At 36.9% G+C, this 14234-nt stretch overlaps 1 protein-coding gene across 7 annotated transcripts in view; it reads right to left on the bottom strand.

The window, feature by feature from the left end:
- CPNE1 (copine 1) overlaps positions 1 to 14234 on the bottom strand; it is a 97212-nt gene that overhangs the window by 79838 nt on the left and 3140 nt on the right. The window contains exon 2 of one of the 7 annotated variants that reach the window (XM_030532791.1): positions 13572 to 13654. The exons of 4 other annotated variants lie outside the window; for them this stretch is intronic. The gene's annotated coding sequence lies outside the window, so the exon portion shown is untranslated. Of the gene's footprint in view, positions 1 to 6329; positions 6413 to 13571; positions 13655 to 14234 lie in introns of those variants that run through there. 2 more of the 7 variants (XM_030532792.1, XM_030532793.1) reach the window with 2 other exon arrangements.

The raw sequence follows: 14234 nt of genomic DNA, 5'->3' as shown, positions 1-14234 counted from the left end.
CCAACACAGAACTTAAAACCAAATGAATCAGAATTGATATGGAATTAATAAAAGTGTTTATTATGGTAACTGAGATGAACTCGTCCTTTGTTAAGAACTCCATTCCCTATTCTACAAAAAAAATCCCACAGAAATATACATAACAGCTATTGGACAAGATTTATTTTTTTCACATGTTCTTAGGAGAACACAAGTGAGTTCTAAACTGCAGCCAAAAATCAAGCAAAACTCTTGGTCTATTTGTGGAATTCTCTCAAGAGCTCAGTGTAACCTGGCATAAATTCTTGTTGGTTTATCCATATCCCTCCTTGCGCCAAATAAACCCTGAGGATGGACATTTGTGTGTGTAAACTTATTATGAAAAGGATACTCTTGCTCTTATTTTACTGAAAAGGACATAACCTTCAATTTTCTAAACCAACAGAACCCCAATCACTAATATTTAGATTTTTTAAATGACAGTATTCCTTTATTAATAAAGTCTTAGCTTTCCCAAAATATGATTTGTTGTGCAAGGAAACATTCTTTCTTGGAGTATTAAAAGCAGCAGCTTTATTTTTTAACATGTTTATTAAAGACTACTTTAAAAACAGAAAAAAAACCCTTAGATTTAATATCATGGTGGCACCTGATAGTAACAATTCTTCCCTGTCAATTATAAGCCTCTTTTTAAATAAAGGTGTTAATAAAAATATTACACACTGTTGAATTTGTTTACTAATAAGCCCAAGATTCATATTTTCTCATTAACTGCCATATTTTTACACATTATAATTTTACAAGTTGAAGGGACACAGATGTTTAGACCCTTCAGACTAAACTTCTGTTTTTACAGTTTCAAATTAGCCAAGGTAACTGACAAGCAGCACCTACTTTTAATAACCAATGTCTGCGAAGCTGCCACCACCATCTACTAACGTCTTACTGCAGCTAGCTACCTGACACCTGTAAGCTCTGAATTTTTTCTGTATGAAGTTTAAATTATGGATAAATGGTATCCTAAATTTTTATTACTTTGATTTTAACAGTTTAGGACAGTTTGTCTAACATGAAAAAGTTGCTGTGGCAACTTGGTGTATGACTGATGTTTTCAACTAATTTTAGCCCAACGCATACTTTACACTAGCTTTAAGAAATTAATATATTTAACTATTGTAAAAGTGCACAACTACAGTGTATATATACCTTAAAACTCTCCAGCCAAATAGGATTTCTTAATATTTATGGAGAAATCCACAGATATACTTACAAGTATATATTTTACAGAGATATATTTACTAACCCATTACACTAATGACAAATGAGCGTATCAGCCGTTTGGCAAGATGCAGAAAAGAAAACTCAAACCCTTCATTAGAAAGTTCCTCTTCCAAATACAACACATTTACATAAATTTTTGAAAACAGAATTAAAGCATTTACAAATGCACAACTTATGAAACAGCTTTACAGATCTTTTAGACCATACAGAAAATTAAAAACAAACAGAAAATGAAAGATTTCCAACACAAACCTGCAACTTGTTAGAAAGTCTGAAGGAACATGTGTACAAGCATGTTTCACAGTGAAAGCAATAGAGTATTTTGAAAGGTATACCAAAAATCCCACACCCAAATACCAAGAGGAGCAAGATGCACAGCACTGTATTAAATCTTAGATACACAAGGAATCAAATTCCAGATTGCAGTAGTTTAATTACATTTCACAACAAGAAATGCTTTGTTGTGATTCATTCAAGCTTGAAATACAGTTACCACCAGTTTCTGCAAGCCACATACTAATAAATTCTTAATTCAATTAATTCTGTGAACAATGAAGGCAGGTTTTCCTTTTCAGTATTTTTATTCTAGTATGAAATATGAAGAAACAGCACCCAAATAATAACTGCAATATAATATGAAATTTTAATAAAAATGTACTGTTTTAAAAACAGAGCAAAATAAAAAAAATAAACCGAAAGACTTGTCTCCTATTCAAATATCCCATCTTTCTGACATCAGTAACAGAACTTTCAGCCTTTCAAAGAGGAAAAAAAAATCTGCTGTTGAAACAATATCCCCAAAGACTGTTAAAATGCATAACATGAATTTTCAGAGACAGTTTTATTAACAGGAGGCTTAATTTTAAACAGTATATACAATCACATCACTTTTCCAAAGTCAGAGCACCACCTAGTGATCTGTCAAAAAAAATTTATACTCATGAATTACAAAAGCATCTGTGTAATGCAACCGCCTCTTTATTGTAGTACACCTTTATACAATCCTTCCAAAAATTCCTGTACTGTGAAATCCTCTCAGGATGTAGTGTTGCACAGGCTTTCAAATCTCTCCTATACACCACATGAATAAAACTGTTGCCACTTGCACCTCTAAATTATGCCAGGCTACATACTTCAGTGTTCCATGATATGCAACACTAAAAGGCACCATTTTTCTTCAACCAACAAACAGAATAGTTTATAGACTGCTGTGTTTAAGTACAATGATTTGCAGGGAATAGTGAGATTTTCAGACCAACAGAAGAGTCTGAATTTATTATAAGCTAAGTGTAGACAAACTGAGTTCTACTTTTCACTCTTTTGTAAAATTCCTTTCTGATTCTCTATTCTCCATTAAAGGCTTTACTGCACAGTAAGGAAAATGGCAATTCTTTACAGAATTGGAATTAATCATAACTTTATTGAAAAAATACACAATAACAATGAAAATAGATTCAAGATTTTGGGGGGAAAATAAAATTTAGTCTCTGAAATGTCTCATAGCAATATTCAGAGTTGCTGGTAATTTCAAAAATCTCTTTCATATGTTTTACACTATTCTTAAAACTTTAACTGGACTCCAATATTCTAGTAATATTAATCCCTTTGGTTCTCTTAAATGCGACATTCCATGTGAGTAGTTCCAGAAACGTGAGAACTAAAACGTTAAATATCCAAACTAGTGCTGAAGATCCTATCCCAACTGATTTATGTAATCCTAACAAATCAAGCTACTTAAACAATGATGAGTGTTTTCCAGTTGTTGCTTGTATGGCATCAACTTTATAATTCAATTTTAAGTAAACAGTCAACTCAATATATTTGAGGTTATACCTACACTTATGTGGCAAAAGTCTTATTCTGCACAGTTTTAAATGCAACAATAAAAATAACTAAAGGTTATTCCACAAAGAACAGCTTGAATTTTACAGAACAGTTCTGCTCATATGCATAGGAATTAGCTTGGTACACACATCAGAAATGTGCATAATTGACTGTTCACATACAGCAAGAACCTTTGAAAAACAATAAAGGTACATACACAAAACAGTTAATCTGTGTACACTGAGAATTCATTCCGTTGCAAAGTAAATTCAGGACTTTAAACAAAGCTTTGACCTGTAACAAAGCAAATTCAGCCAGCTTTTAACCAAATCTAGGAATGGCTATCTTGTTTTACAGTGGCTTGCAATAGCACCCACTCACTGACTTCATCTTAATACATAACTACTTCCCTAGTCCAAAACTACATAAAACCAATCTAGATTCCTTGATAAGCATTATAGGGCCAATTTAGCTTTAGCAAACTTTTTCTATTGGTGAATAAGAATCTGTCTTTCTCCTCCACACAGCCGTACTGGGAAATTCACTGCACACTTATCCTTGCAGTGATTCTTCTGTAAATGGTTAAACCAGTGCTCTGCCTTCTCAAAACAAGTTTGTTTGCAATTTAAACAATCCACAGGTTCTACCCTGGAAATACTATAAAAACAATCTGGATGAATTAATCACAGCACTATGAATATCTATTCTACAAACATTTTATATGAACGGCTACCCTAAAACAAGTTTGACTTTTCTCGAACCTATAGGTCTGTCATTTAGATCAACAACAGCTGCCATTGCTTCATCACGAGACTCAAATGCAACCATTGCTTCTCCTGTGGGCATACCTTTTTCATTGTATTTTAAGCACACGGAACCTGGGATCACTTGGTAACCATAAAAGAAATCCAAAATTTCATCCACTGATACCGTAAAAGGCATGTTTTGCACTTTAATGACAGTTGGCCCTGGCTTTCCAGAACCTGTTCCAAAACCAGGGGGTCCGCTAATATGTAAGTTTCCTGGTCCAGGTCCAAACCCTGGAGGTCCACTTAAATGTCCAAGACCACCTGCAATACCAGGAGGGCCACTACCAAAGCTAGGAGGCCCCCCTAAATTACCAGGCCCATTCCCAAAGTTCTGAGGTCCCCCTCCAAAACCTGATGGTCCACTCAGATTACTAGGACCACTCCCAAAACCTGGGACATCAATACCAGCACCAGGTAAACCACTAGTTCCAACTGAAGGCATTCCTGGTCTAGAATCACCAAAGCCACCCATTCCTGGCGGTGGAAGAGGGGGACCAAATGTGTTAGACCCACTAAAATTACTGGGAAAATTAAATGGAGGGCCATTATTTGCATCTTTTGAGTTACCACCCATAAAGGAATGCTCATCCCCACCAGCATTTTGCACTCCTGGCATTGCCACATTCCCTTGCATTGGCATTTTCAGCAACTTTTTCCCTTGGGATGGTGGATTTCTCTCAATTTCTCTCATTTCTTCTAGGGTGATTACACGTAAAATAACATCTCTTCCATTCAGCTTTTTACGGTGGAGGCGCTCTGACTTACGCGCATCATCTTCTGTTTTGAACTGAACCAGTGCTTGTCCTAAACCTTGCCCATTGTTATCAACAAGAATTTGTACAGAGTTTTCTTCCACTGACAGTCCCTCTAGAAACTGAAGGATTTCCATTTTTGTAATATTGTATGGAATATTTGATATATGTGCACACAACTTTGGCGGGCCTGTTTCTCCCTCAGTATTCATCATGACCTCTCTCTGGTCATAGCTGAAGTTCTGCAATCTTTTCCGAATCATGTCTATCTTTTCTAACATACCCTTTTTGGTTATGGGATGAACTTGAATGAAACGGTTCCCAATGTACTGTTTATGATGACACAAAGCTGCCTTGTAGTCAGCTTCATTCCTGAACTCCACAAAGCCTTCACCAATTGCTTTCCCATTGGGTCCATAAGCTATATAAATACTGTCTTCAACAATATCTAACTTTTTAAAGAAATCTATCACATGTTTGTTCTCTGATTCAAAGGGAAGACCTTTCAAATAAACACAGAAACCCTGCTCATGAGGAGATCTTGACCGTGACCTTTTCTGTCCACTAGGAGATTTGGACCTAGAAAGCGTCTGCGGAGGATGGGTTTGTCCAGTAGGACCCATGGTTTGCTTGAAAGTTATATGGCCTCCAGCAGACACCCACTGTCTCTCTGTTGCAGGACTAACTTCAACATAGCGCTGAATCATCAGCATTCTGTTTCGCTTCAGTGCTTCAAAAGTATCTTGAGGAGAGAAAAACTTAACTAGTCCATTTCCATTATTTCGGCCTAAGTGATCCTTCAGCATATGTACTGCATCCACACGGAGCCCATGGAAAAAGTCTTTCACATCAGATTCTGTTGCAGAAAAGGGCATTCCATGAACACTGACATACAAGTCATCTGGGTTGATAGAATGGGGTTTCACACCACTTTGAGAATTCATCTGAATAGGATTTACAGGATTCATAGGACCCATAAACAATGGATTCAAGCCACTGTTCATACTCATTGCTGTTCCAGACCCATTCATTCCAGTAGGTAAAGGTGCTATAGGTGGAGGATTCATAGGAGGCATTCCTGACATAGGAGGCATAGGTGTCATTGGTGGTACAGGAGGAACAGGGGGTATTGGTGGTACAGGGGGAACAGGGGGCAGCGTAGGTACAGGAGGCGGGACAGGTATGGGGGGAATAGAAGGCATTGGTGGCAAAGATGGCATAGATGGGATAGGAGGAATTGGTGGGGGTGGTACTGTGTTCATAGGGGATGCTGTGCTAGGTATAGTTGAGCTAAATGTTGGGCTACCAAAGGTGGCTCCAAGATTTGGAGGTGCCGTTCCCATACTGGCAGTTGAGAATGTGGGTATGTTTTTGTTGCTTTCATGCACAGAAGTAGCTGCAGTTACTACACTAGGAGAAGGATTGTTAAAATTAGGTACTGTCGTAGGTAAGTTTACCCTACCACTCATTCCAGAACTAGGTGGTGGTCCGGACCTGCTAGCGTTTGCTGGTGGCATGTCTAAATTAGCAGTTTCAAAACGCCTACGACTAAGTTCTATCATGTTTTGCATTTCAGTTTTACTGCTCAGCAACAGCGTTACTTTTGACCCTTTAATGGTACCACCTGTGCGCATCATACCAAGCCTTGCATCTTCATCAGTGGCAAAAACGATGAAAGCCTCACCCAGTTCACCCCCTACAATATGCACGCCCCCATCAGGAATGGTCAATCCAGAGAAGAAGTGGCGAATGTCCATGGTCCCCGCCACAATCGGGAGACCTTGCAAGCGGATGACCACAGCCATGCTGCGCTGACACAACACACACCTGCAGATGAGAAAAGGCAACGGCTATGTCAGACTACTGTTTATGATACCACGTATTTACCTACAGACACCATCTACTACATTGTTTACACACTCCTAAAGACATCTTGAAAATTAAAGCATGTTTAAGTTCTAGGCTTTTATTCAAATAAAATATTAAGCATTTGCAACACAAGATTAACTCAAGGTTTGCGCCAAAAAAAATCCAAAATAATCTGTTAAAATCAAGATTTTAAAGAAAAGTCAGCCTGAGACCCAAACAAGTGTCAATACAAAAACTAGGAGTGAGGTTAAATCAGAACTATTACTTCAGATGGTTCAATATTTAGTGGAATGTACAAAAACTTAATGTTTCAGCTAAGCAACTGAACTTCAGTGGTCACATGCAAAAAACATACCACACACCTTGAATCTTGGAAGACTACTGAAACAATAAGACACTTTTGTATACTTAAAATACTCGTGCTCCGACTGAACAGAAAAAGTGCAATTCTACTGAATAAAGTTTAAGACCTTCTCTTTTGCACAGATCTTAAATACAAAATCTTTACAAACAGAGAGGGAAAGGAAATTAGTTGGAATTGATCATAGCCTTAAATTTAGCTTGGTCAAATTTTTAATCACAGTTTTCAATTTCTTTTTACTGTGTTTCTTGACAGCACATTTATCACCCCCTACCCAAAAAACAAGAGGGGAGGGGGAGGTTAAGTTCTTTGGGACATGGACTATCTTCCTCTGTGTTAATGCAGCACCTACCAAAATAGGGTCCCAATCCTAATAGGACCTTTGAGCATTACCCCAGTATGAACATTATGCTTCCAAATACACTTTATTAATGGAACGTGCCCCAGAACTGCAAACTCCAATATTTGAAACTAGTTATAAACAGTATTTTCCCAACTTTCACTTGCTGCCTAAAGCAAAGCCTGAGCAAGGCCTAATAATCTGTGGATCAAAACCAGGGCATGGGCACAGCTATATGGTATCCCAGGTGACTGTAATTATATAAACCTTAGAGCCAAGATTCTCAAAAATGAGTGCCTAAAGTCAGACCCACTAACTCAATGGCTTTACATTTTCTAAGTTTTCAATAGTTTCCACTGACTTCAATAGGAATATCCTTGTGCTCGCCACTTTTTTAAAAACTAGGTGCCTAACTCTGGATTTAGAGGCCTAACTCATTTGTTAATAAACTTGGCCTAAATCTATAGCCATTTCCATCCTTCCTTCTCCCTTTAGGCCCATCCAGACTAGGGAAATAAAGCATTTTAAAATGGTGCCTAACAATTTAGTCTAGACAGGAAATTCACCTCCTAACCTACACAAGATAAATGGTATTTAAAAACAGTATGAACGTTTTAAAAATATTTTCCTAATCTATTCTGGACCTTAGAGCTAAAGGTCTGTGGCAGTGCAAAGAGAAACAGATTTCTACCTCTCACTGTGGGCCATAACTCGTATACCAGCTGGAGACGGATGGGGCCACAGTGCAGGCTGTGAACCATACTGATAGTGAGGGACAGTCTGAACTGTCACCACTCCTTAGAAGTGGTCACCCTACCCACCCCACTGAGGGTGGTACAGGCTACACAGTGAAATGTAACCCTGTGCTTGGGTTTTTGCCTTGATTAGGAAGAGAGATCAAGGTAAGGTTGGAGTTGGCTAATGCTTATTAGTTAACCCTAACTATTTTGCTACTATAGACAAAAGGCCCTAGGATATATAAAGGTGTGATGTTAACATGCATTATAGCTAGGTTTCCTTGTCTCTGCTCAGTTTTGCAAGTGTAAAAGAGTGTCTTGTCTAAACTAGACTTAGAATGACAGCATATAAGGTAAAACATTCTCACATTTTTACCTTAAATCTCCAGACAAAGGCCACAAGTAAAATATGTTAAGCTCAATTTAACTAGTTGAGGTCAACCACAGAGGAAGTTTAGGTTTGACCTCAGCCTGCTAACTCTAGATAAAAGGAGTTAACCTGTGTATACACCAGGAAAAAGTTTAGGTCAGAATTAGCTAATCTCAAACACCTTCGTTTTCCTCAAGTTCTTTCCTAACCTAAACACACACTTAGCAGGAGAATAAGCTTTCAGTGCTTTAGATTTGCCAAGCCTAGCCCAATTCCAATTCAGAAGCCAGTTTCTTGTCCTGGGTAGTTACCAGCATCATCCCTCACCTGATCCTCTCCTCCCCTAGAATCCCATTAGCTCCCTCATTAAGCAATGAAAACCCATTCAATAGTTGAACGAAGACCTCTGAAAACTCCTATATGCCACAGTAAGTGGTGTTAGATATTCATAAGGGAATTAATTACAAACCGGATGGACTACTGCAGTATTAGGAGGCAATGTGCTACCAAAGATGTCATACCAAAGTTGGATGTAAAACTAAAGTCCTGACCAATTGTGATCATAAGATCTCACAGCACTTTCTGCCAGCCTAAAAGCATTATTTCTCAGTGTATAAGTAAAATTTAAACTGTTACATTTGCTTCCCTAAGTTTCCCCAGCAGTTTTGATGAAAACTTTATTCTCTAATTCCTGTTCTGAACTGTTATTAATATTGCTGTGCACTGTTACAGAAAATTCAAAGATTATCCATACTGACACCTGGTTGAACTAAATATTCAGGTAAAACAGGCAGCTACCACCATTTTGGGGGAAATGAGCAGTCCCGTGCATTATGGCCAACCTAACTTTATGCTCTCTAGCAGTCTGTGTTTCACTCTAACTGGAGAAGGAACATTTCTATCCTTTGAAGTGTTCTGCAGTCTGCCCTTTTCCTCCCCTAATCATGATCAGCAATGGGTTTTAACATTATGTAGGCTTTGGCCCATTCCTAGTAGGCATTAGAAGTGTGGATGCCCCCTCTGCTTCCTGTCTCCTTAAAAGGCAACAGCAGAAATATCAATTACCTGCAACAAGCAGTGCCCTAGCTACTATACTGGTACACTATCTGCTGTGCTGCTGCTATAGCTTTGGTTACATTTTGCTACCAGAATTTGCTAGATTGAAGGGACTGAAAATGCTATGGCAACAGAAAACGTGATCTAAATAAAGTGGAACACATGAAAACATACTGGTATTTTACCAGCAAGTGAACACTTTCTTCCACAGAAATACCAAGTGTAATTGTAAAGGAAGGTATATACACCACCTTTCAAGTGAGCATTTTTTAAAAGTAAATCTCTATCCAGACTTTTGGTAAAATATATTTTTAAAAGTTTTGGAATGTGTTTAGTTTGGCCATTCTGGTCTCATTTCAATACTTTCAAGAAGTCTTACAATATGTTTTTAAGTTTATAGTAAAAAAAATCTGAAAGTTAAATTTGTTTTCTCAACCATTTTTCAAGGGTAATGGTGTAATATTCTTCTGAACAGCAGAAGTGTTTACATCATAGAAGTAAACCATTTGTCAAACCCTGTCTTACCCAAAAACTGTTAGGATTTCTACAATAGTTTGTTAGCATTTAACACATTTTTGTTCTCTGTTCTAAAAAGGGAAGTGTTATTTACATAATTTTAAGGAAACATAAATTTGACCAATTCTTAAATAAGGCTACAAATCTCCAAAACTAGTGATTTATAATGAAAATCCTTACAAATTTAAGGAAAGCAGCATTACTGAACTGCTATAAAATAGAGAATTTGTGGGTCACATCACAGGATAATATTCATATTAGAGGGACCTGATGCTTTTAAATACGTGCCAAAATTACAAATATTTAACAGGAAACTATTTTTAAAAAGCTAGGGGTCCAAGAGTGTCCATGTTACAGTACCGATTAGATTTGAAAATCATTTAATACAGCCAACTAAGGTATTCTGGAACCCCAACTTTTAAATGTTAAAATAGAGACATACGTCCTCAGCACTATCTGCTGCATAAAAAGATTAAACTTAGATCTTTGTATTATTTTTACCCATATACCCTCAAATCACACGTTTTTCCACTACTTATTTTATCCTTTGTCAAATGGAAAACATTGACTTTTTCATAATGACTTCCTCAAGCATACACCAGGAGTGTCACAACAACAGATAAGAGCATTAACTGTAGATAAATAAAAATGTTTACACAAAGAGGTGGTATGGATGGGTTTTCTACTTAAACAACTTTAAGTGATTAGTAATTACATATTTTGGTGCAGTATATATATTTTAATTTCTCCAAAACAGTGGAAGATTTAAGGATGTATTTAGAATCCAAACTAAATTTCTCACTAGATATTTAAAAAAGAGCACAAGAGTGTCAAACTCATTCTGTGGAGAGAGAGCATTTTTATTACACCAAGGGCCACTTCATTATGGTTATAACTACCTGTGATTCATGGAACTACAATTGACATCAGATCTCATATATATATATAAAAAAAATCACCTTTGTGGGGGGGTCTCTATTTTCTCATGTGTGTATGCAGTTACTCTAGTTGCATGTTCAAATGCAGTAACCAAATCAGAAAATTAAAAATTTGTTTCAAATGCTCCACTTTTGCATATCTAGTTTATAATCTGGTCCTTAAGTAATCATTGGTAGGTTTCAGAGATCTCAGTCATGTCAATGACATGACTGAGGAGTTCAGACCTCTTAGAACTGTCATTTCAATTTAAGACAGTGCTGTATCCGATTTGGAAGCTTATCACTGCAACTATAAGCCTAAAGCTTTTTTTTTTTTTTTTTTTTTTTTAAACTATGGTTTCCATTCTGAAGACCTAATATTTTATGGATGTCAGACAATTACATTTATTATCCTGAATCTGGCCCACAGGACAGAATTTGTCTAATTGCCTAATAATCTGTTAATTTAACAAGTTTTACTTTAGCTTGATATTTTCAAAGTCACCTATTTAGTGGGACTGGGATTCAGATTCCCAATTCCCATTAATTTTAATGGGAGTCAGGTATTCCAACCCCTTAGACAGCTGTGAAACCTAAGGATGAAAAGTAAGACTTATGTATTAGAGAATAAACTCTCTAATTTAAAATTAACAATCATAAATGCAGTAGAATGTTTTTTTTTAATCACTCCTGGTAGGATACCTTATTTGAATTTTACAAAACTGCTATAGGTACCAAATTAAAATATTGAAAATTAAGGTCCTGATCATACAACACTTAACAGGTGATCGAACTTTACTTAAATAGCTAGATGCTTTGACTCAACGAGACTACTCGTCCTTGAAGTAAAGCATGTCCATAAGTGCTTGCAACATCAGGGTTAAAACTGTATTTTTGATAAAAGCTTATTAAGATGCGTAACAGCTGTCATTTCAAAACAAAACGACTTCAACATTTATATTAACATTTTAGAATTTCACTGTAACAAAATAATAAACTCCTAAAACCACTCTCAGGCCCAAATTCACAAAAAATAGGAGCCTATACTTAAGCTCTTAAGGGTGGGATTTTCAAAAGCACCTAAGTGATTTAGATGCATAAATCCCATTGGTTCAAACTACAAAATGTGATGGAGCAGCACAGCCTGGTTAGAGCATTTCTACTTTCCAGGTCAATACTGGAAGGTGATGGTTGCAAATATAGTGTGGGGCTTATCAGTTGTGTTCAGGGTTACGTTTTTCTCACTGTAAGGCTGACAATGAACCCATCCCCTCATCCTGACTTTTGCAGTACAAATGGGCATTTTAAGTATGAAGCATCTATGTAAAATCTGAAATTCTACTAAATTAAAAAATATAAAATCCACTTTAGCAATTTATGACTAAAAATGGAAAGTGAATAATTATCCACATGCAAATAAAAATCTAGTTTAAATTAAAATTAAGAAATCATTTCAATTAAAAACCTCCAACGGCTGGTGATGGGACACTACATGGGGAGAGCTCTGAGTTACTCCAGAGAATTCTTTCCCAGGTGTCCAACTGGTGGGTCTCACCCACATGCTCAGGGTCTAACTGATCGCCATATTTGGGGTCAGGAAGGAATTTTTCCCTGGGTCAGATTGGCAGAGACCCTGGAGGGTTTTCACCTTCATCTTCTGCATGGGGCACAGGTCGCGTTCAGGTTTAAACTAGTGTAAATGGTGGATTCTCTGTAACTTGAAGTCTTTAAACCAGGACTTGAGGACATCAGTAACTCAGCTAGAGGTTAGGGGTTTATTCCAGGAGTGGGTGGGTGAGGTCCTGTAGCCTGCAGTGTGCAGGAGGTCAGACTAGATGATCACGATGGTCCCTTCTGGCCTTAAAAGTCTATCTTGATAGACAATTACTTCTATTTCCAGTTTCAAAAATAATTGCTATTAAGATAAGTGTGCAACACATAAGAGGACATATTTGTCAATGTGCAACTTTCAGGAAGATTAACAGAAACTGGGTACATAGAAGATAATAAGTAATTTAAGGCCATATGTAAAAAGTGTTGAACAGAGAAGGTACAGGACTAACCTCTGAATTTACATATAGTTCACAGGTATAAACACAAGTTTGGAAGGCTCTACCTAGTCCCTGCTGAGTGTTAATCTACAACACCATCATCAACACATGCACGTTTGGCAATCCTTGAACAGAGTCTAGAAGGCAGAACAGCATTGATGCTGAAGGAAGGATGGAAGGTATCTAGCTCGAGAAGTGTTAAGGGGACTAATTATAGCTAGAACTGGGCAGCTGGCAGACTTTTTTGCAAGGACTAGCATTCACCTATTAAATTAAGAAAGCCTAAATACCTTCTCAGAAATAAATATATCCGAGCTCTCTAAATACTGCAATTCCTAGTTATAAGAACCCAAATAGTATATATTTTACACATTGATATTTATAGCTTTTAGGAACATGCAGAACTGTTGCCTGCAGCAAATACCTACATTTACAAACAGTGGAGAATGGTTGGAGAGAGTATTCAAAACTACCATATGCTGATAAAACAGCACTACTTCAGAATTTGGCAGAAAAGTCATTTACAAGGACAGCACTGCCATAACAACGATTACCAATGGGAATCAGAGCTAAAAAGCCAAACTGTGTCACGCGCAATTTTTACTGATATTTTGATACCAATTCATATATTCCACATAATTGTTAAGAAATATTCTTAACATGTAGTCAATAAGCATAAAAAGAAATCTTCACGTCAAAAATCTCTTACCTGCAGAGACTGCTGTTTTTTTCTTAATAAGTAGCAGAAGCCAAGCCAATCCTGTGGGCAACCAATTAAAACCAACTTTTAGACTGCAATAAAGAATAAATGGAGGCAAAAATCAATTCAGGCAACACAACAGCAGTAACAGTCCACAATGAACTGTATATTAAGAAAGTTCAAGTCTGAGACCACCACAAAGCACTGCATCATATAGCAACCACAAGACTAAGTGTGCAAAAAATTTAAACACTTGTTAATCTCTTACATTTTGATAATTGCACTTGCTTAATTATACTTTGTTAGCAAATTTTAACTCATAAGAATACATACAAATTAAAAGCCAGAAGACACTGATTACACAGTATTTAACATCTCCAATTTTTTTTCCCTTTCCAGATTCCCGAATTAGTCAATGTATCTTCAGAAAGCAAGGGTCACACCCTTGACCCCCGAAACTCACAATGCAGAATCAAATCCTGATACTGAATAATAAAACCTTACCCAAACCATTTGTTACTAACACTATCAAGTCAATTGCTTTTTAATTCTGCACCTTCCTATCCCACCTAAGCAAAACAGTACTTTATGCTGCTACTGAGAAAAACTTAACTACACATCTCAACATCCTTCCAAGAACCAACAAAACCTTTTGAGCTAAGACACACATCA

This window comes from Gopherus evgoodei, chromosome 14, assembly GCF_007399415.2.
Source record: "Gopherus evgoodei ecotype Sinaloan lineage chromosome 14, rGopEvg1_v1.p, whole genome shotgun sequence".
Taxonomy (NCBI): domain Eukaryota; kingdom Metazoa; phylum Chordata; order Testudines; family Testudinidae; genus Gopherus; species Gopherus evgoodei.
The sequence above is the reverse complement of the archived record's forward strand: the minus strand, read 5'-3'. Positions and strand labels throughout refer to the sequence as shown.